This window comes from Pelophylax lessonae (assembly GCF_965119305.1).
Source record: "Pelophylax lessonae genome assembly, chromosome: 4".
NCBI classification, from domain to species: domain Eukaryota; kingdom Metazoa; phylum Chordata; class Amphibia; order Anura; family Ranidae; genus Pelophylax; species Pelophylax lessonae.
In genome coordinates, this window is record NC_138771.1 from 77,133,702 (window position 1) to 77,161,156 (window position 27,455).

Here is a 27,455-nt window from a genome sequence, read left to right on the forward strand (position 1 = left end):
TTTTATTAACATTAAAGAGGAAGTAAACCCTCCTCAGGAAGTTATACCTATAGGTAAGCCTATATTAAGGCTTACCTATAGGTACTGTAAATATCTCCTAAACATGTACCGTTTAGGAGATATTTACCTTTAATGCAGCCAGTGACGTCACTGGCGCATGCGCTCTGAAGGAACGGCAGATCGTGCCGTTCCTTCAGAGCCCCGTGCCGTGACCGTCGGCTCCCGCGCGCGTGCGCGGGAGTGACGTCACCGCGGCTCCGGCCAATCAGATGGCCGGATGCCGCGATCCCGGAAGACGGGCGACTATACATGTCGCCCGTCATACAGGTAAGCGGACGGCACGGCGGGGGCTCGTTCTAAGGTAAGTATTTCATAATGAGCTACTATGCGATGCATACTAGCTCATTATGGGTTTCTCTTTCAGGATGTAAAGAAGAGAAAAAATTTTTTTCTCGGTTTACAACCTCTTTAAGTGGGGGTCCCCTTGGAGAATGCACGTGTACTCAGTAGTGATAATTTAGCACTGCTTAATAAATGGGCACCAGGGATTTTCTCATACTATGATCTCGCTATGTCTCACAAGATTACAGGCAGCCCATTCACTTGTACACAGATCTCTGCCGTTTTCAGAGGAAAATTTTTTCCTCTGATCTCCCTGTGGGAAGTGAAGTTCTCCGCTTCATAAACAGGGTGCCAGAGGAGATAATTTTCCTCTGAGAACTGCCAAGAAGTGAACTGAGAAAAAATTCTCAGTTTCATAAACGTACACCTTAGGCCCCTATTACACGGGCTTTCCGATCAGGTCCGTCTTTCAGTTTTTTCAGGTGGACCCGATCGGATGCTCCATTCACCCCTATGTGGCAGCGGATGTCAGTGGTGACATATCTGCTGACACACACTGCTATCCGATCCTGTCCATGAAATCCATATGGATGGCAACCCTATTTTCCATCAGTCTGGAGGATTGGATCGGATGAAAACAGACAGGTGGTCCGTTTTCATTCGATCTCCCATAGAGGAGAGTGGGGATCTGACAGGTCTGTCTCTGAAAAGTAAGTGGAGTAAGGCTCGGTTTCCACTAGTGCGGCTACGAAGTCGTGCTGCTTGTAGCGCGACTTCGTAGCTAAAGTTGTTTGTGGCTTTCAGTGAGACTTGTCCCTCATTATAGAGGGTAGTCGCACTGAAGATGGCTCAAAAGTAGTGCACGAACTACTTTTGAAGTCGCCGCAACTCAAGTCGCGGCAGTGGAAACGGGCCAGATAGAAATCAATGGCTTTTGACTTGCTGTGCGACTTGACATGTGTCAAGTCGCACTAGTGGAAACCGAGCCTAAGAGGACCTGTCATCCGCCTGCTCAGCGAAGATCGGCGGATCGATCCCGCGCTGAGCAAAAGGGAGTCCGCTGGGTGGAAAGCCGGTGTGAAAGGAACCTTAGATTGTAAGCTCTGACGAGCAGGGCCCTCTGATTCCTCTTGTACCAAATTGTATTGTAACTGTACTGTCTGCCTTCATTTTGTAAAGCGCTGTGCAAACTGTTGGCGCTATATAAATCCTGTATAATAATAACAATAATATTAATAGTGTATGTGGCTTTCATACATTCCCTTCATTCCCAAATCCGAATCTTAAGTCCCGGTTCACACTACCGCGACTGGTCAGCCTGACAAGTCGCGGTCCATTCTGTGCTACGGGAACCGTTCTAATAGGAGCGACTCAAGTCGCTCCGACTTAGAAAATAGTTCCTGTACTACTTCGGGGCGACATCAGAGCGACTTGCATTGGCTTCCATTATGTGAAGTCCGTGCAAGTCGCGCCGAAGTCGCGGTGCACGCGACTTCACAGTTCGCCCCTGAAGTCGGATCGCCATAGTGTGAACCGACACTAAAAGTAATCACAATTTTGAAGTCCTGTCAAGTGACATTAGTCAAGTTGAGAATGTTCGTACAAACGTACGTTTGAAAAATGGAATAGTCTATGGCTCCAAGCCGTAAATTAAGACATTTATTCTTAAATTAAAATGATTTTTATTTCCTAAACTGCATTAAGTATTCTTCTTTATTCGCTCACATATAGGCCCGCTGCTTTCTATAGATAGTTCTGTTTTTAGCAACAAAAAAAAACGGTCGGTGGCCTTAGGTCAGCTGCATTGATTTAATGCATTACTTAGGCTGCCAGAAGTGAGGTAGAATCTCCTTCGACTACATCAGGAGTGCCTCAAGCTTCTGTGATTCCTTTTGATCAAATGTCTGTGAAAGATGAGTGTCATGGCCCCTTGCAGCCAGCTGTGAGGGGACTGCCCTGTGACTGGGAGAGCATGCTGGAACAGAGCAGGCAGGGCAGTGAGGTGAGAGCGTGCTGCAGAGGTGAGCCAGGCAGACACAAACTTGGAGGGCCCACAGAGCACCAAGTGGGAGGATCTCATTCCACTCCCTGTGCACAGGCTTAGTATTCATCAGACCTAGAGGTGCTCCTAGTCAGACAAGGCTAAGAAGGCGTGTGATGTTCTCTCCTAGTACTTGTACAGACAGGAGTGCGCTTCAAGTGCATAGCTGGAGTACTCATTGAGGGAATGAGGAACTGCCTGGGATATGATTTCTCTCTAGCGATGGACAAAGTAAGGAAACTTTTCATTCTTATGTCTTATTTTCCATGCATTGCAATCTTATTTTATATATCTAAGTTCCCATGCATTGCAATCTTATTTTATATATCTAATTTTCCATGCATTGCAATCTTATTTTATATATCTAAATGTATTTATCTTTTTTTTTTGGTGTATTTAATTTGTAATTATATTTTTATTATTATTATTATGGATTTTTATAGTGCCACAGTTTGCGCAGCGCGTTACAAAATGATGTATAAAAAATGGTAATTGCATCCTGCATTCTATACACAGAAATCTTTCTGACCGATAGCCGCTAATGCGACAAATGTAACTTTTAAAGGAGTTGTGGACAAAGTGCTTTAAGCAAGTTCCTGTTGTGATGCAGGAAAGCTCTTAGCATCAGGCTGTAAAAAACAATTTTCCTAAAGCCCTCCTTAGGATGATTAGTGGCCGGCGATCAGCGCGTGTAAATTATGCATACAGCCTTGCGTCGTAATTGACGAGCACCACCGTCCTCCCTCCCCTAGTGCACCCTATTAGTCCTCAGGTCCCTTTGCATTGAAAGCCCTGTGATGAAGATGAGGATGATGAATCCTGGGATCCTCTACAACGTCCCGCCGCCGTAACCTTCTAATGGACGGAATAGATGATGTTCACAAGTGCACGTTATTAATTTTTAAAAAGCTGCTATTTTATGGGAAAACGTGTCAAAAGGCTTTTTTTTTTCCTTCTCTTTTATTTTTTTTTATGTTAAGCTTTTCCTGTAGTTGTGGATAGGAAACCAATCTTTCCACTGAACTTGGTACAGAACGATCGATAACACTGATAGATGGCTTTAACTATGCAATATCCATTAAGATAGGTGCGCCCGGACCATTTTCTTCGTTTGACGTAATGCTGGCGATGGAAAGTGCAAGCTCTCCCCTTTTTTTTTTTTTTTTGTAGTCTTCATCTAGGTGTCTTTTCGCTCCTATGTTAATCTGCGATTATCTCCTTTTTTACAATGCTCGGAATCGTGTCGCTGTTTTGGCTCCTTGAACTGGAAAGCTTTTGGTTGTCTTTATCTGTTGGGTGAGCTAACATCTACGTTGCGGGGACCTGCAGGCATGTTGCGCCGCGTCGTGTTTCTGCCGTCTACAAGTGAAGTCAGCTTCATTAGTTTCATGATGGCACATCAGTACGGGGCTGGTGTTGCTGCTTCCTTCTAGCAAGTCCTGGAGCATGATCTGGGCTGCCTGGGTTTGGATAAGCTTGTAAGGATTTGTCAGCCAGATGTGACACGATTGTCAAGAGGCAAGTAAAGGAGGAGATCTGATATTAATCAGTGCATAGCTGGAAGCCAAACTTTCTCAAAGGCAGTGTAGAAACATGTTCTTCTCTACTGCTCCTCTTTTCTTACCACTGAGCTGCCACTGTCTCATCTTTTCGGTTTATTATAGGCTACAGCAGATCATGTCACCTTTTTTTTTTACCGTCTATGTTCAGATCTGGCTCTAAACCAACCAATTTTGTTTTTTTATTCAGTATGATTTTTTTTTTAAAAATTCGTTAAAAGACATAATTGGATTGGTACTCATTAGAAAAGGTACAGAATCCCCCGTGGCAAGATCCTGTCTTTGGGTCATTTCTTAGCACGGCGCAGGCGCCGGAGGGGTTAATAGGTGTTCTGACGTGTAGGTGTCGTCTGACAACGCTGGCAAAGGACACAAATGGGTCCCAACATGTACGAAATTCAACATACAGTGGCCCTGTCTGACCTCTGACATAGTTTGGGCAGATCTTTGCAGTTGCTCAGCACAGTGGCCCCTTTCATTAACTCTGCAAACAATGTAATTGCATACTTAACTTGCTGAACCTAACTTTAGCATCTCTTCACAACTTGTTTAAACTTTGGCAATTGATAGGCGGCTTATACCGAATTTTAAAACGCAGCGCGAGTTCTAAATGTAATCTTTTTGAGCGCGGGGCAGTTGACAGCTGGAGCATGTGTTCAGGTATATAAAATGCTAAATATTGTGATGAGTGTAGGTATTGGTATGACGCGTAGATCGTGCTGTCCTTACATGCGTTTAAACACATTCTTGTGTTCGTTATGCAAAAAAATAAAAAATAAATGAAGTTAGCTATAATATTTGGTGTAGTGTAAAGATTATATCTAGGTATTTGAGACATCCTTCCTCCACACTTTTCTATCTTCTTGAAATGGCAGGGTGAACTTCAAAGCCATCAACGGATCTCAGGAGGCATCTGTGTATTGTATGGCATTCCTGTCTTAATGGCATCCCAGTCTTAGTCCGTAGGGTTTGTAGGGTTCAATATTGAGTTGGCCCACCCTTTGCAGCTATAACAGCATCAACTCTTCTGGGAAGGCTGTCCACAAGGTTTAGGAGTGTGTCTACTGGAAATTTTGACCTTTCTTCCAGAAGCGCATTTGTGAGGTCGTGCACTGATGCGGACAAGAAGGCCTGGCTCCCAGTCTCGACTCAAATTGATCCCAAAGGTGTTCTATGGGTTGAGGTCAGGACTCTGTTTAGGCCAGTCAAGTTCCTCCACCCCAAACTCACTCATCCATGTCTTTATGGACCTTGCTTTGTGCACTGCTGTGCAGTCATGTTGGAACAGGAAGGGGCCATCCCCAAACTGTTCCTACAAAGTTGGTAGAATGAAATTGTACAAAATATCTTGGTACGCTGACGCCTTAAGAGTTCCCTTCACTGGAACTAAGGAGCCAAGCCCAACCCCTGAAAAACAACCCAACACCATCCCTCCCCCTCCACCAAATGATTTGGACCAGTGCAAAAAGAAAGGTTCATAAAGACATGGATGAATGAGTTTGGGGTGGAGGAACCTGACTGGCCTGACCTCAACCCGATAGAACACCTTTGGGATAAATTAGAGTGGAGACTGCGAGCCAGGCCTTCTTGTCCAACATCAGTGCTGGACCTCACAAATGTGCTTCTGGAAGAATGGTCAAATATTCCCATAGACACACTCCTTAACCTTGTGTACAGTCTTCCCAGAAGAGTTGGAGCTGTTATAGCTGCAAAGGGTGGGCCAATTCAATATTAAACCCTACGGACTAAGACTGGGATGCTATTAAAGTTCATGTGCGTGTAAAGGCAGGCGTCCCAATACTTTTGGTAATATAGTGTATATAAAGTTCCAGCTAACATTGAAACTACAGAAACAAAAAAACAGGAAGGCACCAGCACTTAGCGCATTACCAAAAATGTTATTGAGGTGATAAAAACTGTTGAATATGGATATGCACAAAAATGAAACTTGTAAAAGCCAATGAACCACAAGATGCCCATACAGAGCAGAATGCGCATACTCCAATTACACCCCACTATGGTGCCATTATGTAATTGGAGTATGCACATCCTGCTCTGTATGGGCATCTTGTGGTTCATTTTTGCAAGTTGCATTTTTGTGAGTATCCATCTTTACCAGTTTATATCGTCTCAATACAATTTTTGGTCATGCACTAGTTTGCGCCTTGCTGTTTTTTTGTTTTTGTAGTGTCACTTTGGATTCCCCTGTTTGAGGAGGGCTGCATCCGCCAAGCATTTCGATTTGTTGTTCCATAGTCCTAGCCAACTATGGAGGACCTCTTAGCACTAGAAGTGACTGCTTTGTGTTGTATCCAGCCTAGCATTGGTCTAGACCCGGCTGATCCAAGTGATGGATAGATGGTTACCTGCTCAGGTATCTGCATCATGCAGATTGGGGTTGATTTCACTAAAGGCAAATATCTGTATCATACAGAATTGGGGTTGATTTTACTAAAGGCAAATAGACTTTTTACGTTGCAAGGGAATTTTCCCCAGAGCTTCGTAAATAAGGTGAAGCTCTGCTGACTACCATCATCCAATCACGAGCATGCCGAAATGCTGTTTTTATTCCCTGCACGAGTTTGGGCATTCATTGCAAAGTGAAATTTTACCACTGTCACTAAGTTCGGGGGAAATATCATTTACAAAGTGCAACTTTCCTTGCAAAGTGAACAGCCTACTTACCTTTATTGAATTAGCTTTACTGTGGATGATTTACTAAAACTGGAGAGTGCAAAATCTGGTGCAGCTCTGCATGGTAGCCAATCAGCTGCTAACTTCAGCTTGTTCAATTAAGGCTTGCCATACATGTTCAATGCTCTTGTACAATTTTATGTTCGATTTACCAAAAACCATATAATATGAGGTCAAAACTAAACAACACTTTCTATTGTATCCAATTAGGCAGGCCTTTGTACTACATAGTTGAAGGTAAATTTAAAGAAAATTGTACAGAAAATTGTACAGGACATTGTTTAATGTATGGCCAGCCTTAGACAATAAAACCTGGAAGCTGATTGGTTTCTATGCACAGCTGCACTAGATTTTGAACGCTCCAATTTTAGTAAATCAACCCCTCTGTGACTACTTCTTCTTCTCTCCAGGATAAACTTCAGGTCTCCCAGGAGCCACATAACAAGTACAGAACAATGAGGATGATTTACTAAAGGAAAATAGGCTGCTCACTTTGTAAAGGAAGTTGCACTTTACAAGAATCTTAGTGAATGTGCTGAAATTTCACTTTCAAAGAAAATTAAAAAAACAGCATTTTAGGTGCATTATGGAAATCGAAGAAGCTTCACCCCATTCACTAAGCTATGGAGAAAATTCCCTTGCAAAGTTAATAGTCTATTTGCTTTAGTAAATGGCTCCCATTATTCTATATGTATTATTATTATTATATAGTATTTATATAGCGCCGCCAGTTTACACAGCGCTTTACAACTTGAGGGCACACAGTACAAATACAATACACTTTAAGGCTCCATGTACACGGGACGTTGTTAAAAGTCCCTTTGAATGCTGGAATTTTTAGGACGTTTGAAACGTCCGTTCGGTCGCGTTTGTACCCGCGTTTAGCGGGCGTTTAGCAGCGTTTGCGGGCGTTTGCGTTTAGAAGCGTTCCTAGAGGTCAAAAAAATTATTCCCCTTTAAAATGGAAAAACGCGAACGCTAAACGCGGGTCATCGCGTTCAGACGCGTTCGGACGCGTTTGTGCGTTTGAAACGCTGGGAAACACACGTTCGAACGCAAATAATTGCGTTCTAAAAACAGTCCCTGAACGCAACTGCCTGCAAATGACTGTAAACGACCTGGTGTACATGGACAGATAAGATAACATGCAGGTGGGTTCAGGGGCTTCTGAAAAAAAACGCCCAACTGCTCCTAAACGGCCATTTCCAGCGTCCCGTGTACATGGAGCCTTATACAGTAGGAATCAGAGAGCTCATTAGAGCTTACAATCTATGTCATTCTTGTGGCATAGCGAGTTATCCTGATATGTGATGAGGTCTCCATCCATGTCATTATTTTTTGGTGCAGCCAAATACAGACAACCAGAATTTCAGACGACTGGCTAATTCTCCTGTCCGAAGATTTAAGGCTTCTACAAGGGAGGCAAACCTTATCTGTTTACTGAGAAAGGGCAAAGTCAGGGCTTTCAATACTGCTTCTTCGCCAAATTGAAAATAAAATCTATTTAAAAAAAAAAAACGTATTGAAGTAAGTATTTTCCATTTAAAAAACGTCCTTCCTATAGCTGTCAGCCTCCTCCAAATCTCAGAATTCTGCCTTTTGCTGCTGGGATGTGACTTCCTAGAGGGCGGCTATGTTCATTCTCCATGATCCCCCTGTATGTAGGAATGTAGCCACAGTCTGGTGCTGGCTCCTGAGATGGCCTATGGGATTTGTAGTGTACATAGCACAGTACACATGACCACAACTAATGTGCACTGCCCCTTCCAAACAAGCAGAAGTGAGGTGGAAAAGGAGAGGTTCAGGAGCTTATGGAGGATGTGCCAGTTCACATTGGTGCGATGAGGGAACCCTGCCAGTCCACTGCAGGTTCCCACATCGCACCCGACTCGCAGGCAGTTCAAACTGCCATATGCAAACTGCTGGGGGTGTCAATACAAAGTTACTGACACCCCCAGATCAGTTTGCATATCGCAGAGCGAACTGTCAGTTCGGACAGGAATCGGATCACATAGGTGTGAACACCCATGCAATCCGGTTCTGGTGCGGGCCAAAAAAGGGTCCTGTGTGAATTGCGATGCGAATTCAACCATGCAATCTGTATGGCTGAATTTGCATCGCACAGTAGTGCGGTGCGAAAGGCATGCAATGTCCGACATCACATATGTGTGAACCGGCACTAAAGTGTTACTAAACCCAGGATTCTGCATTTACTATAACTGGTCTCCCACAGTGCACAGAAATACAATTATTTTAGTAATTATAAACTGCTAAATACCTTTTCTCATCATCAGCAGTATATAACAGTCCTGTGATTTATATCAGTGTCTGGTTAAAGCTTGTAGAAGGAGTTTTAATTCTCCTCCGACTGTCCTATGAGACTGAATGACTCTTGATCCTCTGTCTGGACACTGCTGATTGGCCCTGTGCTGATCACATGCACCCCCCCCCCCCCCAAAAAAAAAGAAAAAAAAAAACTCTCTAGCAATACACACCAAACTGAGCATGTGCAGAGTGCCCTCTGGGCTCTATACTATCAGCAGATGGATTGGGGATTGTGGAAGAAGGGGGGGATCAGAGAAGATAGGATCAAACTGCCTTTTTTATACATTGCAGAGGATTAACCCCTTAGGTTCCACAGTGAGTATAACCAGCATGTTTTTACTGCATATACAGACTGATTTTACTGTTATGGGTTTAGTAACACTTAATAGTGGATGTGTATGGATTATTTTTGGAGAATAAGGAATTTGTTTAGCTTCACTTTCATACCCATCAGAAAGGGGGTTATTGTGAAGACATTTCATCCTTGTTTCATTGTGCCCATTGTATCTCCTTCAAATAGAATAGGCCAGGTACATGAATGTACAGACTGGAGGAAAAAAAGGGGGGGGGGTGGGACACGACTGAATCAATTAATACTGATAAGGAGGGTGAATAAGGTTCAGGAGGGCAGAATTCTCAATATGAAGCCAAGATCAAGAACACAGGGACTATTTGTAAAAAAAAAAAAAAAAAAAAGGAAAGAAAAAAAAAATAATCCTAAAAAGTATTATTTTATTGAAAGAGTAGTTGATGCTTGGAATAAACATCCAGCAGAGGGAGTGAGTCAGTCAACAGTAAGTGGATTCAGAGATGCTAGGGACAAACCTAGATCTATATTTAAGTGGGGTACACACTATTAGAAAATCGGGTGAACGATCGTCCGATTTTCCTCGTGGTTTCACAGCAAATCGTAACCGATGAAAATTCATACAAAAATTCTTGTGCAACAAATCATGTTTTGTTTGTTGTTTTGTTGTATCGTTTTTTATTGTGTTTAATGTTACTGACCATGCGCAGTCTTTTTTTCTGATTATTTATTGTACAACAATCAGATGAAAACAGTACACATTAAACAAAAAATCATTTGTTTTTGTCCCGTCCGAGAAAAATCTTTGAGTTTGTCCCTTTGAGAGTTTTCGTACGAAAACTCGGAATTGGCTGTCGAAAGTTGTGTACACACTGTACGAAAATTGTACCAAAACTCTTCGGATGAAAATGTTCGCCTGATTTTCTTATAGTGTGTATGAGCCTTTCGACCAGCCTTTCTCAACCTTCTCAACACAGAGGAACCCTTGAAATAACATTTCTGGTCTCTGGGAACCCCTGCTAAAAATTGAAAATCTACGACACATGACACATTAGTGTGACAGTCAGTGTGAAGAATGCTCCTTACTCTTGTCATCATTGGGAAGAATTACCCCCTTACAGATAGCTAAAAGGAACAATGGTGTCATTGGGAACTTATCTGAGAGGTGGAAATTGCCCATTGCTCAAGGGACCTCTAGTAACCTCAGGAGGAACCCTGGTTGAGAAACCCTGGTTTAGGCTGCATTCACATGTCAGCGTATTGATCGCGGGCAGAATCGCCGCGATTCCGCCCGCGATCCAGAAATCATTGCAAATCGCGGAACGCCTGTGCGTTGCCCGTGATTTGCAATAGCACCCCAAACGCTGGGCGATGTTGCCGCCATTTCCGCCTGCCGAATCGCGGTAACATCGCGCAAAAAAAAATCGCGCAAAAAAAGTACAAGAGCTTCTTTGGAGCGTAATGCGTCCCGCGATTTTTTTTGCGTGATGTTACCGCGATTCGGCAGGCGGAAATGGCGGCAACATCGCCCAGCGTTTGGGGTGCTATTGCAAATCGCGGACAATGCACAGGCGTCCCGCGATTTGCAATGATTGCGGGTAAGAATCGCGGCGATTCTGCCCGCAATCAATACGCTGACATGTGAATGCAGCCTTAGACTATAAAAATTGGGCAGACTCAATGGACCACTTCGTTTTTATTTTATTTTTATTTAGTTTTTTTCTGCCGTCCCTTTTCTATGTTTCCAAGTAGTATCTTGTCTGATAGACGTTTGTCTACCTTCACTCCCTTCTTTCCCTTTCAGTTGGAGATGAGGGCTCTGTATCCATTAGTCAGACTTTCTTTACAATTTGTTTAATCCCATCAATAATATTTATGTCTGCCAATAACCATTCATTATATTCTTATCTCATTAGGTAGATCCACACATTGCACAGATTTGGTTGATTTGACAGATAGAATCTGAATTTTTTTTTTTTTTTCTTTACTGTGTGAGTTTGGGTGTCATTAGATGCAATTGTGGATCTGTCACCTGATAACATATTCCACACCTGGCTTGAAAACGCCTGAAGGGACATTCTTGTCACCTTACTCAGATGATGGAAGACTTTCAGCATTTTACATTGAATTGTTGTGGATATAGTTTTGTGGTAAAGGCTGATGTCACACGGGCAGTTCTGTCACTACAGGCAAAATGCTAGAGGCAACAATATGAGTAACATCATAAAGTACGAGTATAAAGATAATTACAGATACAATGTAATATAATGAATACCATGTAGTTCAAAAATAGGTATAGCAAATAAGAAAATTCATCCTTGAAAATATCTAGAAAGGATTAAACTCTAGTATATATCATAACTGACTAAGATGTGAAGCTTATTAAAGCACAACAATATAATGTTATAGTATAGAAAGCAGAGGTATAAATGTTGCTACCTGAACCACATGGGAAGAGTAAAAGAAGGGGAAAAAAAGGGGGAAAGAAAAGTAAGGAGAATAGGAAAATGAAATCAGAATAAGAGAAAAAAAAAAAAGGATAGGGATAAGGTTAAAGATTATCCCCCGGGTAAGTTGTTGGTAGATTGTACAATCAGATTGTTTAGTGTATGGTCAGCCTTATGCCCCGTGTACACGGGTCAAATGTCGGGAGACATCAGCCAGTTCAATAAATACCGTCCGGCAGGTGTGTATGCCATTCTGTCCCGTTTGGCCTTCTTCTGTGGGATGAGCATCCTCGACAACCAGCAGCTGACCACCTCCCAACCAGCACTCTCAGCCAATGGCAGAGAACACTGACCGGAGTGTTCTCGGTCCCCCCTGTCAATACACAACAGCTCAGTGGGGGAGATCGCTGTACTAACATCAGACTGTTAGTACAGTGGCTCCGACCGGGGCTGCAAGTTTTTTTGCCTTCAACTCGCTGAGTGGAATGAAAAAAACTAGTAGCGTGTACCAGGTTTAAGGCAGGCCAAACACGGAGCAAATTTAGTTCCTGCAATCACATGTTCCAGGAAAAAAATTAGCTTGATTCCCCCTTTAACACGGACAGTGCTGATGTTGAAATCCCTCCATTGTCTTCTTCTGGTGGGGGAAGCTGTCCCCACTGGGAGAAGACAGTAATTATTGCTAGCGGCTATGGTGTTTGTTAGCGATAATTGCAAGAGAATCCGGCAGGCTGGTTGTACCCGAGTTGATCGGTCGTTACAGTCAGCCTGCTCATACATGGTTCAAATCTTGGGTAGTTCAGCAGGATTCAAACCATCTATTGCCAGCATTAGACTGGTCAGACCAGGGCTGGGGGACAAGAGGTGGGCAGTTGGGGCGATTGCCCTGGACACTGTGCTATCATGTGAGGTGCAGGGGCACCACAAGGAAATTAGGGGGAGGGTATATCTTTTGGAAGGGGTAATTTGGGGGGCGTCAGGAGGTAAGAATTGTTCTAGGAGAGGACATTTGGGGAGGTGTGCTAAGAGTAGTGATTGGGGGAGGGTGGGTTTGTGTTGAGAGGGGGGATTGGGGGTAGAGGGATTGTTCTAGGAGGGGGATTTTGAGGGTTTATGCTAGAAAAGTTAATATGGTGAGGGGGGGTTTGCTAGGAAGGGAACTTTTTGGGGAGGGGGATTTGTGCTAGGAGGGATGTTTGGGGGATATTTGTACTAGGAGGGGAAATTTTGGGAGGTGTGCTAAGAGTGGTGATTGGGGGAGGGGGGGGGGGGTTGTGTTGAGAGGAGGGATGGGGGAAGAGGATTTGTGCTATGAGGGGGGAATTGGGGGGTTTATGCTAGAAAAGGTAATATGGTGGGGGGGGGGGGGATTTGTGCTAATAGGGATGTTTGGGGGGGGGGGGGCATTTGTGCTAAGAGGGGAAATTTGAGGGGTTTGTGCCAGGATGGAGACTTGGGGGAAGTAAGTTTGTGCTCGGAGAGGAAATTTGTGTGGTAGAGGATTTGTGCTAGAAAGGGAGGATTCTTTTTTTTTTTTTTTTTGGGTTGGGGGGGGGGGGGGGAATTGTGCTGGGAGCATTTCCCAAATGAGAGGATTTCCGCTGGGGGGTTGGGGGAGATTTTAGCAGGGTGGTGGATTTGTGCTGGAAGGAGGGAGCATTAATGCTGAAGGGGGTAAGCATGCAGATTAGTGCTTGTTTTTTCTTGGGGGGGGGGGGGTAATTTTGCTGATGCATGATGCTCATACAGCCGGGGGGGGGTGCAATTTGGCATGTTCGCCCTGGGCTGTAGATGACCTTGTCCTGGCACTGGGTCATACACTATACAATTGTTCAATCTCTGTACAGTCTCTCTTAGATTTAGGCCTCTTTCACATAGGCGTTCAGTTTTTTTCGTCTGTTCAGTCACTTTTTTTTTACGGACACGGATGACACTTGTGTCATCTGCTCCGTATGTCTGCATATCATCCCATCCGTTTGCGGATGATATACGGACATAATGTATGTCAATGGGGATTGCGGATGTCAGCGGATGACACCGCTGACATCCGATTTTGCGTCCTTTCCAAAAATAGGGTTCTGTTCCGTTCCAAAAAACGGAACTGAACTGAAAGGAGGAAAATCGGATGTCAGCGGATGGTCATCTGCTGACATCCGCAATCCCATTGACATGCATTATGTCCGTATATATCATCCGCAAACGGATGGGATGATATGCGGACATACGGAACGCCCGTGTGAAAGAGGCCTAAGTATAAGTAGCAAACTTGAGTTTACTTTTAAAATCCAAATGAGCTCATCACCCCCCAGACACAGTCAGTGGTGCTCCTTTGATGCACAGTGTCATACAGCAACACTTGTAACTAAAGAACAGAGCGCACAGGGGTGGATGGATGGAAGCTGACGCAAAAGAAACATTGTTGTCCAGAATGTGATGTTGGCTTTCCAAATCTTTGCTACAATGATAAAACCTGATATCTGGTTCTCTGTGCCCTAAGCTGGTTACATGGATCAAAATTCTGCAGGGACCAGTTGAATTTCGATTCATGTATGGCCTCTGTGGTTGTACAGAAGTTGATCTACTGTTGACTTCTGTACAAACGCTGTGTTGGAAAATTTCAGTGAACAGTGTTGCAGGCAACCGGCTGTAGCGCTGATCAGTGTATTCTGATGGTGGGGAAATCTCCTCGCTGCCAGAAGAAATAGCTCAGCCAGGAGGATTCCCCCATCCACCTGGAATATGTGGATGGGGGAATCGGGACATTTTTTTTTTTTTTTCAATTAACTTGCTGGTTGAACCAAGAAAAACTGTGGTCTGCTTAGACCCCCTTTCACACGATGGGACCAGCCGGAAAAAGGGACAGGTAGACTCAATCAGGCCACCCATTGACCTCTATGAGGTGGCAGATGTCAGCAGAGATGTGTCTGCTGACACCCACCTGGCATCCGTTCCGACAAGATCCGCTGAAAACAGATGAATGTCGATACGTTTGCCATCCGTCCAGCGGGTCAGATTGGATGGGATCAGATAAAAATGGACAGGCGGTCCGTTTTCATGCAATCTCCCCATAGAGGAGAGAAGGACTCTGACAGGTCCATCTCTGTGGAGACGGACCTGTCCAGGGCCAGATTAACATAGGGGCTATTGGAGCTGCAGCTCCAGGCCCCTACCTTAATATAGGCCCCAGGTTGGCCATATTCACTGTTACCGCTCTTCTGTCACTTGTAAACACAGAAGTCTGGCTTCTATGCTCGCTTCCCCAGGCAGCTCCCTCAGAACCTCCCCACACAGCACGAAGGCCGGACAAGGAGGGACAGTTGCCGATGCATGGATGTGTTTATGGGCTTCAGAGACAGCATCCCATGTTGAATTAGGCATGCATGGCTGCACCCTTCCTCCTCTGGGTGCATGCCAAGCCACGGCCCTTAAGGCCCTTCAAAATCCTCAGCACCAAGCCCATGATGCTCTTAATCCGGCCCTGGAGCTGTCATCCGCCTGCTCAGCAGGCATCAATGAAGCGATGCGTCCATCAAAATGGATCCGCCCCATGTGAAAGGGGCCTTAAAGTGATTGTAAAGGTGTGCATTTTTTTAAATCATAAACATGTTATACTTGCCTGCTGTGTGCAGTGGATTTGCACAGAGTGGCCTCAAATCTTCTCTTCTGGGGTCCCCTGCCGGCGCTTCTTGCTCTTCATTCCTTCTTATTGCTCCCATAGCAAGTCACTTGCTGTGGGGGCACTCATGCAGGCTCAATCCTGAGCCGCACTGCCTGCGTACATAGACACAGACAGCGCAGCTCAGCCCCGCCCTCTGCTCCCTCATCATGGGATTTGACTGACCGCAGTAGCCAATGGCTCCCTCTGCCCTCAGCAAAGCCTGTGGATGCAGGGAGAAAAAAGACCTTTCTCAGCCAGGGTTCCATGCATCCCTAAGATTCCTCCAGAGGTCCCTTGTGCAATGTCTGCCTTCTAGATAAGTAACCACAGACACCAATGATCTATTTGGCTGTAAGGGCTCTTTTAGACGGGCAGCAAGGATGGGGGGGGGGGGGCATGTTGGGACAGTAAAAACAGGAGGCTTTACTGCAGTTTTACCGCCACCCTGACTGTCCACCCAAATTTGTAACAACACAGCCAGGCAGAGTTGTGCACATGCCGGAGCTGCATAATTTTTAAGTTGGGGGTGCAGATTTTGACATGCTCACCCATTGAGTTCAATGAGACTGCACTGCAACCGCGAGCCAAACACTCAGCTCGCATTTGTGGTGCATTTTTAAAGAAAAATGCATTCAGAAGGTGTCAGTAGCACCTCCTGAATGCCTGTCAGCTGCTGCATCATCCTCTGAAAAGTGATCCACTATGAACAGGGTCGCTTATAAGGCAGTACAGCCAGCCTTTCTGTACTGGGCCCGGGCACCATCAGTTCAAAAGGGGGGCCCAGGCACCTGCTGAGCAGGAGGGCCAGCTGCACTGTCTTATTGCAGCCACCGATCTTCATCTGCTTCCCCCAGCAGCGCTGCCAGCTTCCCTTACTCTTTCTCCCTCTGGCTGTACTGCAGGGGGATTGGTCCTAACACATGCACCATTTCCATCTGTTCTCCAGGCCCCCCCATTTGCCCCCCACAGCACATCTGACTTCCCTCCTCCTGCCGGCAGCTACTGCAGGCACAAAGGGAGATGTTTCCTGGATTGAGAGTGGGGAAGGATCTGGTAAATATGTAATTTACTGGCCCTTCCTTTACTGAATGAACACAGTAGAGACGGGTACCAATCACTGCTGTGTCCATTTATCACTGAAGCATAGTAAACTGTGTTTACTATGCTTCAGTATGTGAATGAGCAGGAAGCCTCAGAGTGTTTCCTATTCATTAATCTGTGCTGCTGAGGCTGCAAAGAAAGGGACTGATAATTCCATGTCCTCAGTCATTTTCGGCTGGGAAGGGGGGGCCCTGTCATGTAGGCTGTATGGGGCCCCGTGATTTCTAACAGCAGCCCTGACTGTGAATCATATTTCAGAGGGCGGTAAGCAGTACTGCTAATGTGAAAGAAGCCCAAGGGGGGATCCTTATCAATAAACCTAATGTAAGGAGCATTCTCCCTACTGATCGTTACACAAACATACCACAAGGTGTATATAGACTCATTTTTAGCAGGGGTTCACTGAGACTGGAAAATAATTTTAGGGCTCCCCTGTTTGAGAAAAGCTGTTTTAAGAGATTGGAATGAAACCAGGCAAACTGTCCCTGACACCGAACTGCTGTCATAGATGATGATTGAGCCAGAAGTAATACAATTACTAATGGGAAGTTGAATCCCCCCCAGTCTATTCACATATTTGAGTCATTTGTCTGCATTGGGTTCTTAATATACATGGAGTGACTATTGTAGCACCAAATGCCTGAAGATAATTTCCTGTGAGTGGGAACACTCAGTGGATATGAATTTATTGTCCCGGTGTCTGGCTCTGCCAATGTATTCCAGTTAGGAAAGTTCAATGTGAATGCGGAATGATTCGTTTTGAGGTTCCCGGATTCCCACTCCATGTCCAAGTGGCTTATTTATGACCAAGTATGATGAAACGAGAGCTTCCACCGACTGACACCAGTGAGGTCATCATGGACTGTGCGGAGGGTCTTCGGAGTATTACACAATGTGCTCCTTCCTACACAGCCTGGGATAAGGTTCTCACCGAGTAGAAGAAATGCCTGATATGTGCTGAATCTGTGATTGCAACATGTGAACGTGATACTGCTTGACACGGACATGTTACGTAGATTCGCCAATTAGGTAGATCCATGGACTAGGCAATGTCAAACACTTGAAAGTGAGATTAGGTGGTTTTTAGTGCCGGTTCACACTGGGGCGACCTGTGAGGCGACCTGGTCGCCTCACAGGTCGCCGCAGGTCGCCTCCCATAGGGAAGCTGCGGACCCGTTCTAATAGGAGCGACACAAGTCGCTCCGACCTAGAAAAAGGGTCCGGAGCTTCTTTGGGGCGACCAGGAGGCGACCGCCATAGACTTCAATGTTATAAAGTCCGTGGCGGCCGCTCCGAGGTCGCGGTGCGAGCAGCTCGCCCCTGCAAGTAGCGTCACGGTAATGTGAACCGGCGCTTAGACCTACCAGTGATGATTGTGTGGTTCAGGTACATAGCATGGCAAGTACAGGAAGGTCTAAGGATTTTGGGTTCCACAGTTAGAATGGAAATCTGTGGATGGATCATTGTATGCAATTCATACAGTTTTAACCACTTTACCACCGGAGGATTTTGCTGTCTTACGTCCAGGCCACTTTTTGTGATTCGGTGCTGTGCGACTTTAACGGACAATTGCACAGTCGTGCAACGCCGTACCCAAACAAAATGTACGTCCTTTTTTTCCCACAAACAGAGCTTTCTTTTGGTGGTATTTGATCACCTGTGCGATTTTTACTTTTTGCGCTTTAAACAAAAAAACAGCGTAAATTTTGAAAAAATAACATTATTTTTCACATTTTTTATATGAAATTCCCCACAAAAAAATGTAAAAATCAAAATTCTTTTAAATTTTTGGCCAATTTGTTTTCTGCTACCTATGTTTGATAAAAAAATCACAATAAGCGTATTTTTATTGGTTTGCGCAAAAGTTATTGCGTTTACTAACTAAGGGAAAGATTTATGTCATTTTTGGTGTTTTTATTTTTTTAACGAGTAATGGCGGCGATCTGCGATTTTTTTTTTCGCGGGACTGTGACATTGCGGCGGACAGATCGGACCCTTGACTGACATTTTTGACACTTTTGGGGTTACCAGTGACATTTCTATAGTAATCAGTGCTATAACTATGCACTGTTACTGTAAAAATGACACTGGCAGGGAAGGGGTTAATTTTATTGGAGAGGGAGGGGTTATTGTATGCCTGGTGCTTACTAACGTGTGTGGGGGGAGGTGACTGAGTGACACAAGGACAGATCGGATGTTCAGCTATGCTGAACCCTGCAATCTGTCACTGTTTGTCACTTAGGAGATCCTAAGCGGACGGATCTCCAGACTCGATTCCCCGATGATCGGGGAAGAGCGGCAGCGATCGCCGCTGCTCCTCCCCTGGCCCGACTCCCGCTGTGACTGAACACAGCGGGAGCGAGCCTCCGGCGGCACGCGAGCGCCGCCCAGAAGGGGAGGAGTCCAGCGACGCAGGTCTACGTCGCTGGACGGAATCGAGCCTCTTTGCCGCAGTACAGTCCCAGTGACTGGTCGGCAAGTGGTTAAATTAATTGATCATTGCTTCCAATCGCTTTTGAACAATCAATATATTATAAAAAAATTCTCAACATGATCATCTGCAGAGAACAATTTTCCAACAATATAGAAAATCAGATATTGGTTAAAGTGATTGTAAAGTATTGTTTTGTTTTTTTAAATAAAAAACATGTTCTACTTACCTCCTCTGTGCAGTTGGTTTTGCACAGAGGATTCTCCTCTTCTTGGATCCCTCTTCGCTGCTCCTGGCCCCTCCCTCCTGTCGAGTGCCCCCACAGCAAGCAGCTTACTATGGGGGCATCGGAGCCGGGCTTCAGCCCTCTGCGTCCATTCAGACACAGAGCTGTGGCTCGGCCCTACCCCCTCTCTCTCCTGATTGGCTAATTGACTTTGATTGATAGACGCAGGAGCCAATGGCTCTGCTGCTGTGTCTGAGCCAATCAGGAGGGAGAGTCCGAACGGATGAGGGACTCACGGACATCACTGGACAGAGATCGGGATCAGGTAGGTAATAGGGGGTGGTAGGGTGACTGCTACACACAGAAGGCTTTTATCTTAATGCATACAACTCCTTTAAAGTGTTAATAAGGAAACCTTTATTATATTGCATCTCACCAATTCTTACATGTGATGTCTGCATTAGTTTGTTTTTCAGGCTTTTCTTCTTTTATTTTCATCTGGTGATCTGGCCAGTAAGTCTGTTGTTTAACAGATCAATCTGTCCTGCAAATGTAGTAGTTGGAGAGCTGAGACAAACCTTTTATACCCCGTTCACACTGGGGCGACTTGTCAGGCGACCTGGTCGCCTGACAAGTCGCCTGCCATAGATTAGCACAGGACCCGTTCTAATAGGAGCGACACAAGTTGCTCCGACTTAGAAAAAGGGTCCTGAGCTTCTTTGGGGCGACCTGGAGCGACCTGCATTGACTTCAATGATATGAAGTCCGTGCCGGCCGCTCCGAGGTCGCGGTGCGAGCTGCGCACCGCGATTTCACAGGTCGCCCCGGCAAGTCGGGTCGCGCCTGTGTGAACCGGCACTTAAAGTTTTTGTAAAGTTTTGTTTTTTTTAAATAACAAATATGTCATATTTACCTGCTCTGTGTAAAGGTTTTGCACAGAGCAGCCCCAATCCTCCTCTTCTGGGGTCCCCTGCCTGTCACTCTGTGCTCCTCCTCTTCTATGTGTGCCACCAAAGGAAGCGCCTTCCTATAGTGGTACACCTGTGGGCTCAAGCCTGAGCCGCACTATCTGCATCCATAGACACAGCGGGACTCAGCCCTGCCTCCTCTCCCATGTCACAGGATTTGACGGACAGCAGCAGGAGCCAATAATTCCCACTGCAAAGCCAGTGAGAGCAGGGAGAAGAGGAGAGAGCCTCTGCAGACAGGCCCAGCCCTGGATCGAGATCAGGCTCGGATAAGTATAAGGGTGTGGGGACCGATACAAACACAGGGAATGAATTAGGTAAAAAATGTTTAGGCTTTACAACCATTTTACCATTCCCAGTGATGCTCACTGTGGTCACATTTTATTTATTTATGCAAAAACTTTATCCCAAATTAAACTGTTAATAATAAGCTGTAACTATTATTATTATTATTATATAGGATTTATATAGCGCCGACAGTTTACGCAGCGCTTTACAACTTGAGGGTAGACAGTACAAATACAATACACTTTAATACAGTAGGAATCATAGGGCCCTGCTCGTTAGAGCTTACAATCTAAGAACTACTTATAAAATGTTAGATGGAGTTTTGGTTTCAGTTTGTTAGTGTATCTAAATCTGCTAGTACATCTAACACTTCCCTCCCCCCAGACAGACCATACTTCTGTCCAAAGGTGCCCCCCTGTTCTCCTTCGTCCAGAGTGGTGTCTTCCTAACACAGGAGGTGTGTTACTGGCGAGATCACTAGGTAAAAACAGAAGGAAAAAAGCCTAAAAAAAAAAAAAGAAAACTAATGCAGCCACCACATCCAATGATTGGTGAGCTGCAAGCAATAAACTAGATTTTTGATTTTGGCTTTATTACCACTTTCCCATTTGTGATTATTTTTGTATATAAAATGCTGCAATGTTGAACGTTCTTTTAATACTAAAAATATATTCTCTGAATCTTCTCATCTATGACCAGCCCTAGTCTGTCATTCCTTCTAACTGGATAGATGTAAGGTTATGTGGCAGTCGTGCTGTCAAACAAACAAAAGAGCTTAGGCTTCAGAAAAATATATTGTATATAACACCCTCGTCTTCTAAGGTCACCAAATGGTAAAATCCGGTAGATTCCAGGAAGGTGCATAGAGCAGAACAGAAGCCGTCATATTCAGTGTGGAAATGCTAAGAGCAATCATTAGAGTGCTGTAACCCATAGCTACCCATATGTCAGTCTGATCATTTCTTGCTCTAGGTTACAGCGTTGTGCCACTTTCCTCATTAAATAGGCATGAAGGTACGATATCTCAAAGAACATGTTTTTGAAATGTGATTATTTTAAGTATGCTTTGGGGGGCTATAGAAATGTTCTTTTTATTTAATGGCGAGTGAAAATCTAGGGCATATCACTTTTTGTTACATAAAGTATTTGATGCTTTAATGTGTAAGTCCAGGCAAAACCTAAATAACGCTAAACCTGCTCTCTGCTGCATTCTAACCCTAATCTATAACCCTGTAAAGCAAAAATCGGTGTACTTACCTATTCTGCAGCCGATCCGGTCCGGTCTTCAGCGGGGGAAGATCTGTGCAGGAGAGGAGTGACAGCGGCTGTGAAATGCCAGGAAAGTAAGGCCACCCATAGAGTTACTATGGGGCTTCCGTTGTCGCCTGCCTCTCCTGCACCCGCCTCCGCACTGAAGCTGCCGCTGACAGCTGATGCTGGAGACCGGACCGGCTGCAAAATAGGTAAGTACAGCGATTTTTCCTTTACGGGGTTAGATAGTTTAGGGTAAGAATGTGGCCGAGAGCAGGTTTAGCGTTAGGAAGGTTTTGCCTGGACTTCTACTTTAAAGCTGAAGCTTTGTATGGTGATTTTAGTATTAATATTTAATAGGACAACAACGCCCTGCTGCTGATGGAACCTTCCTCCATATTGTGTCAAACTCCTGGCCATAGGTAGGCTCTTGACATCCCCAGCCATAGGCCTAGATATTCATGAATGAAGGAATGTCCACTCATAAAATGCATTTTCCGCACTTCACTGTAGCTTTGCAAAACTTTCATGACATCGGACTTCACATTTGATATACTAGCAGAACTCTATGGCCCGGAAATCTTTGTGCGGGAGTAGATATTCTGTAGCTGTCATTTCTACACAGAACACCAGCAGATAATTTGTAGGTCTCTGTCTCTGTCTGTCTGTCTGTCTGTCTCTCTCTGTCTGTCTGCCTCTCTCTGTTTCTCTCTGTCTCTCTTTGTCTGTCTCTCTCTGTCTGTCTCTGTCTCTCTCTCTCTCATTATATATTTTCATGTGACAACACTGAAGAAATGACACTTTGCTACAATGTAAAGTAGTGAGTGTACAGCTTGTATAACAGTGTAAATTTGCTGTCCCCTCAAACACACAGCCATTAGTGTCTAAACCTCTGGCAACAAAGTGAGTACACCCCTAAGTCAATATGTTAAGATTGGGCCCAAAGTGTCAATATTTTGTGTGGCCACCATTATTTTCCAGCACTGCCTTAACCCTCTTGGGCATGGAGTTCACCAGAGCTTCACAGGTTGCCACAGGAATTCTCTTCCACTCCTCCATGAAGACATAACGGAGCTGGTGGATGTTAGAGACCTTGCTCTCCTCCACCTTCTATTTGAGGATGCCCCACAGATGCTCAATAGGGTTTAGGTCTAGAGATATGCTTGGCCAGTCCATCACCTTTACCCTCAGCTTCTGTAGCAAGGCAGTGGTCGTCTTGGAGGTGTGTTTGGGGTCGTTATCATATTGGAATACTGCCCTGCGGCCCAGTCTCCGAAGGGAGGTGATCATGCTCTGCTTCAGTATGTCACAGTACATGTTGGCATTCATGGTTCCCTTCATGAACTGTAGCTCCCCAGTGCCAGCAGCACTCATGCAGCCCCAGACCATGAAACTCCCACTACCATGCTTGACAGTAGGCAAGACACACTTGTCTTTGTACTCCTCACCTGGTTGCCGCACACACGCTGGACACCATCTGAACCAAATAAGTTTATCTTGGTCTCATCAGACCACAGGACCTGGTTTCAGTAATCCATGTCCTTAGTCTGCTTGTCTTCAGCAAACTGTTTGCAGGCTTTCTTGTGCATCATCTTTAGAAGAGGCTTCCTTCTGGGACGACAGCCATGCAGACCAATTTGATGCAGTGTGCAGCGTATGATCTGAGCACTGACAGGCTGACACCCTACCCCTTCAATCTCTGCAGCAATGCTTGCAGCACTCATACGTCTATTTCCCCAAAGACAACCCCTGGATATGACTCTGAGCACGTGCAAACAACTTCTTTGGTCAGCCATGGCGAGGCCTGTTCTGACTGGAACCTGTCTTGTTAAACCCTGTATGGTCCTGGCCACCGTGCTGCAGCTTAGTTTCAGGGTCTTGGCAATCTTCTTATAGCCTAGGCCACCTTTATGTAGAGCAACTATTCTTTTTTTCAGATCCTCAGAGTTCTTTGCCATGAGGTGACATGTTAAACTTCCTGTGACCAGTATGAGAGAGTGAGAGTGATAACACCAAATTTAACACACCTGCTCCCCATTCACACCTGAGACCTTGTAACACTAATGAGTCACATGACATCAGGGAGCGAAAATGGCTAATTGGGTTCAATTTGGACATTTTCACCTAGGGGTGTACTCACTTTTGTTGCCAGCGGTTTAGACATTAAGGGCTGTGTGTTGAGTTATGTTGAGGGGACAGCAAATTTACACTGTTATACAAGCTGTACACTCACTACTTTACATTGTAGCAAAGTGTCATTTCTTCATTGTTGTATCATGAAAAGATATAATAAAATGTTTACAGAAATGTGAGGGGTGTACTCACTTTTGTGAGAAACGGTATATATATGTGTGTGCGTGTGTGTGTATAGATATATAGATATATATTTTTTATATTCGTTTTTAACCCACTGGTGCTGATATATAGGAAGAAAGAAGTCTTCTTCCTGTATTTGTACCAGCTTCTCCCCCAGTTTCTCCACCACTGAGCTGGAGAAACTGGGAGGGAGATATTTCAGGGTAACGGCTGTGAGATCTTTAGATCTCACTTTCATAAACTGGCCGTTTGTGACAGAATGGTCATGTACTGTGATGAGAAGCGAAGAACATGTTCAGCTACATAAATCGGTATTCACCAGAGATCAGTCGTGATCCTGAGGATCCCAGCTTTTCTCTGTTTCATAAACGGGCACCACTGTGTTATGAGAACAAGCGCGTCTATGTGAAATAAGGCGCGTCTATGTGACAAGGTGTTTCAGAGGGCGTGGCCTCCTTCAGGTCTTTAGTCCAGGTGAAGGAGGCCACGCCCTCTGAAACGCATTGTCATAGCAACCTTGGCATCAGATACCAGCTGGCACTGCTCGAGGATCACTTGGATGTGTATCTGGATCGATTCTCCCGGCGAAGAATCACTTGGATGTGTATCTGGATCGATTCTCCCGGCGAGGATCACTTGGATGTGTATCTGGATCGATTCTCCCGGCGAGGATCACTTGGATGTGTATCTGGATCGATTCTCCTGGTGAAGAATCACTTGGATGTGTATCTGGATCGATTCTCCCGGTGAGGATCACTTGGATGTGTATCTGGATCGATTCTCCCGGCGAGGATCACTTGGATGGGAATCTGGATCGATTCTCCCGGCGAGGATCACTTGGATGTGTATCTGGATCGATTCTCCCAGCGAGGATCCCATAGATGTGTATCTGGATCGATTCTCCCGGCGAGGATCACTTAGATGTGTATCTGGATCAATTCTCCCGGCGAAGAATCACTTGGATGTGTATCTGGATCGATTCTCCCGGCGAGGATCACTTGGATGTGAATCTGGATCGATTCTCCCGGCGAGGATCACTTGGATGTGTATCTGGATCGATTCTCCCGGCGAGGATCCCATAGATGTGTATCTGGATCGATTCTCCCGGCGAGGATCACTTGGATGTGTATCTGGATCGATTCTCCCGGCGAGGATCCCATAGATGTGTATCTGGATCGATTCTCCCGGCGAGGATCCCATAGATGTGTATCTGGATCGATTCTCCCGGCGAGGATCACTTGGATGTGTATCTGGATCGATTCTCCCGGTGATTGGAGGATCCTTGTTGTGTGCGGGTGGCTTACACTGAGAACTTTGGCTGTCAGCTCACCCTGGATCCAGCCTGGAGCCCTACACATGGGAGAGCTACTACAGTTTCACATAGACGTGCTTGTTCTCTGAACACAATGCGAGTGTTTAGTGTTACTTTGTTATCTTTTAATTTTAAACAATAAACGGTGTTGCCCTAGGAGCCGGTGCGTTCTGTCTTTTCTATTTATGTTATTGAAGAATATTTTCCTAGCTCTCTTCTTTAAATTGATTGCTCTGCCCCCCTATGTAATGGATATGAAGAAATATTGGTAGTCCATATCAGAACAGCCTTGGGTGACAACCATGGCTGCCTCCATGAATACAGTGGAGAAGGGACGTGGCGACCCAGGGAAGGGAAGTGTGTTCGTTTTCAGGATTACCAGGTGAAAATAAAGCAAAATAAATTTGAAAAAGGATGCAGCCACCCGAGGACTGTGAATCTGCAATATATTATATTGTGGGTTTGGGGTTTGGATACACTTTCATATTTGTAATATACAAACGATTGTACATACCTCCCAACATTTTGAGATGGAAACAAGGGGCAATTATTAGCAAAAGTATGTAGGCATAGGGCACACCCCATGTCACGCCCTCTTAAAGGAGAATTGTACAAAAAAATGCTTTTTTTTTTACCACAACTATTCATTTATATTGGCTTTTTCAATTTACAAATGCAGCAATCTAGAAACTGAATGAAAGGTTTAGCACTGGGAAACACTTTTTGAAAGATAAAAAGTTCATTTTATATACAACTATATAGATCATATATATTAAAAAAGAATAGCGCACACATGCAAAAGAAATGACTATCAAATATGGAGACAATCCATAAATAAAAATGGGGATTTAGTCCCACCATATGGCCATATCGTGCTCAAGCCCACCACTACGTCAAAGTACCCCATTATCAGTGGGTCCTACACTATCCATAAAAAAGGGGTGATATATATATCTATATCTATATGTAAATATAGATCATACCAAAAGGAGGGACGAATGAGGTGGAAAGAGGGACTTTGTTCCAAATCAGGGACAGTTGAGAGCTATGCGATTGTATACCATGTATACACAGGGTCCACGTATTTCTGCATTTATCACATCCTACATTTGTGCATTATATATCAGATTGCTGCATGCTGCAGAAAGGGTTAAAGTGGACATGACAAGGCCTAATGGTGATCTAATCTCTCTCTGTATGAGCTGTGGCTTATGCTCAGCCAGTTAATTGATACAGAGACATTACTTGAAGAAGTATTTTGTCTCTTCTGGTGTGCTGGGCTCATCTGACTGTAGCCACATGCTTTTACTAGATCCTTGTAGACATTGCTGAATATGCCGTTTTCTTACTATACTTATACTTAAATTGAATAAACTGTGTGCTCCTTAGCTCTGACAGCATGTGCATATGTAGTATGGGAGGAATGCATTATTCTAATATGACATGTCTAAACGTATTTGAATTATAGAGGTTGATTTTACTAGGCAAATAGGCTGTTCACTTTGCAAGGGAATTGTTTCCCTAGCTAGTAAATGTATTGAATATTCACTTTGCGAAGAAAACCCAATCACATGCAAGAAAAGCAACAAAAAAATTAAAAGAAAAAAAGTGTTTTTTTTCTTGCGCATGATTAAATGATGGAAGTCAGCAGAGCTTCACCTCATTTACTAAGCTAATAAAAAATTCCCTTGCAAAATGAGCAGATTATTTCACTTTACTACATCAGTCCCAAAGTCCGCCTGCATTGGCTGCTCTGAGTGTGCAGTTTAGGGCTCTTTCACACAGGCGGACCGTTCAGATCCGCCGGTCCGTTTTTTTGGCGGATCTGAACGGTCCCCCCATGCATACCTATGGGGCATCGGATGTCAGCGGAGACATGTCCGCTGACATCCGATCCTTCAAATCTGGATGGATGGAAACCCTATTTTCCATCCGTCCAGCGGATTGGATGGGAACGGACCGATGGTCCGTTCCCATCCGATTTCCCCATAGAGATACATGGGGAACTGACAGCTGTGTCTCTGCACACACAGCACGGAGAACAGCTGTCATCCTCCTGCTCAGCGGGGGATTGGCGGATCGATCCACCGCTGAGATAAACGTCTATCCGACGGACAGACAGTGTGAAAGGGGCCTTATTTGCATATATTTGAAAGCAGCCATTTAGATTTGTTTTTTAGTTTGAACAG

General features: G+C 44.8%; 1 protein-coding gene across 2 annotated transcripts in view; it reads left to right on the forward strand.

Moving 5' to 3' along the window:
* The first annotated feature begins 2,457 nt into the window (after positions 1-2,457).
* The window catches only part of BNC1 (basonuclin zinc finger protein 1), a 66,491-nt gene continuing 41,493 nt past the window's right edge, over positions 2,458-27,455 (forward strand). For both annotated transcript variants that reach the window (XM_082254019.1, XM_082254020.1), the window contains exon 1: positions 2,458-2,614. The gene's annotated coding sequence lies outside the window, so the exon portion shown is untranslated. The remainder of the gene's footprint in view (positions 2,615-27,455) is intronic.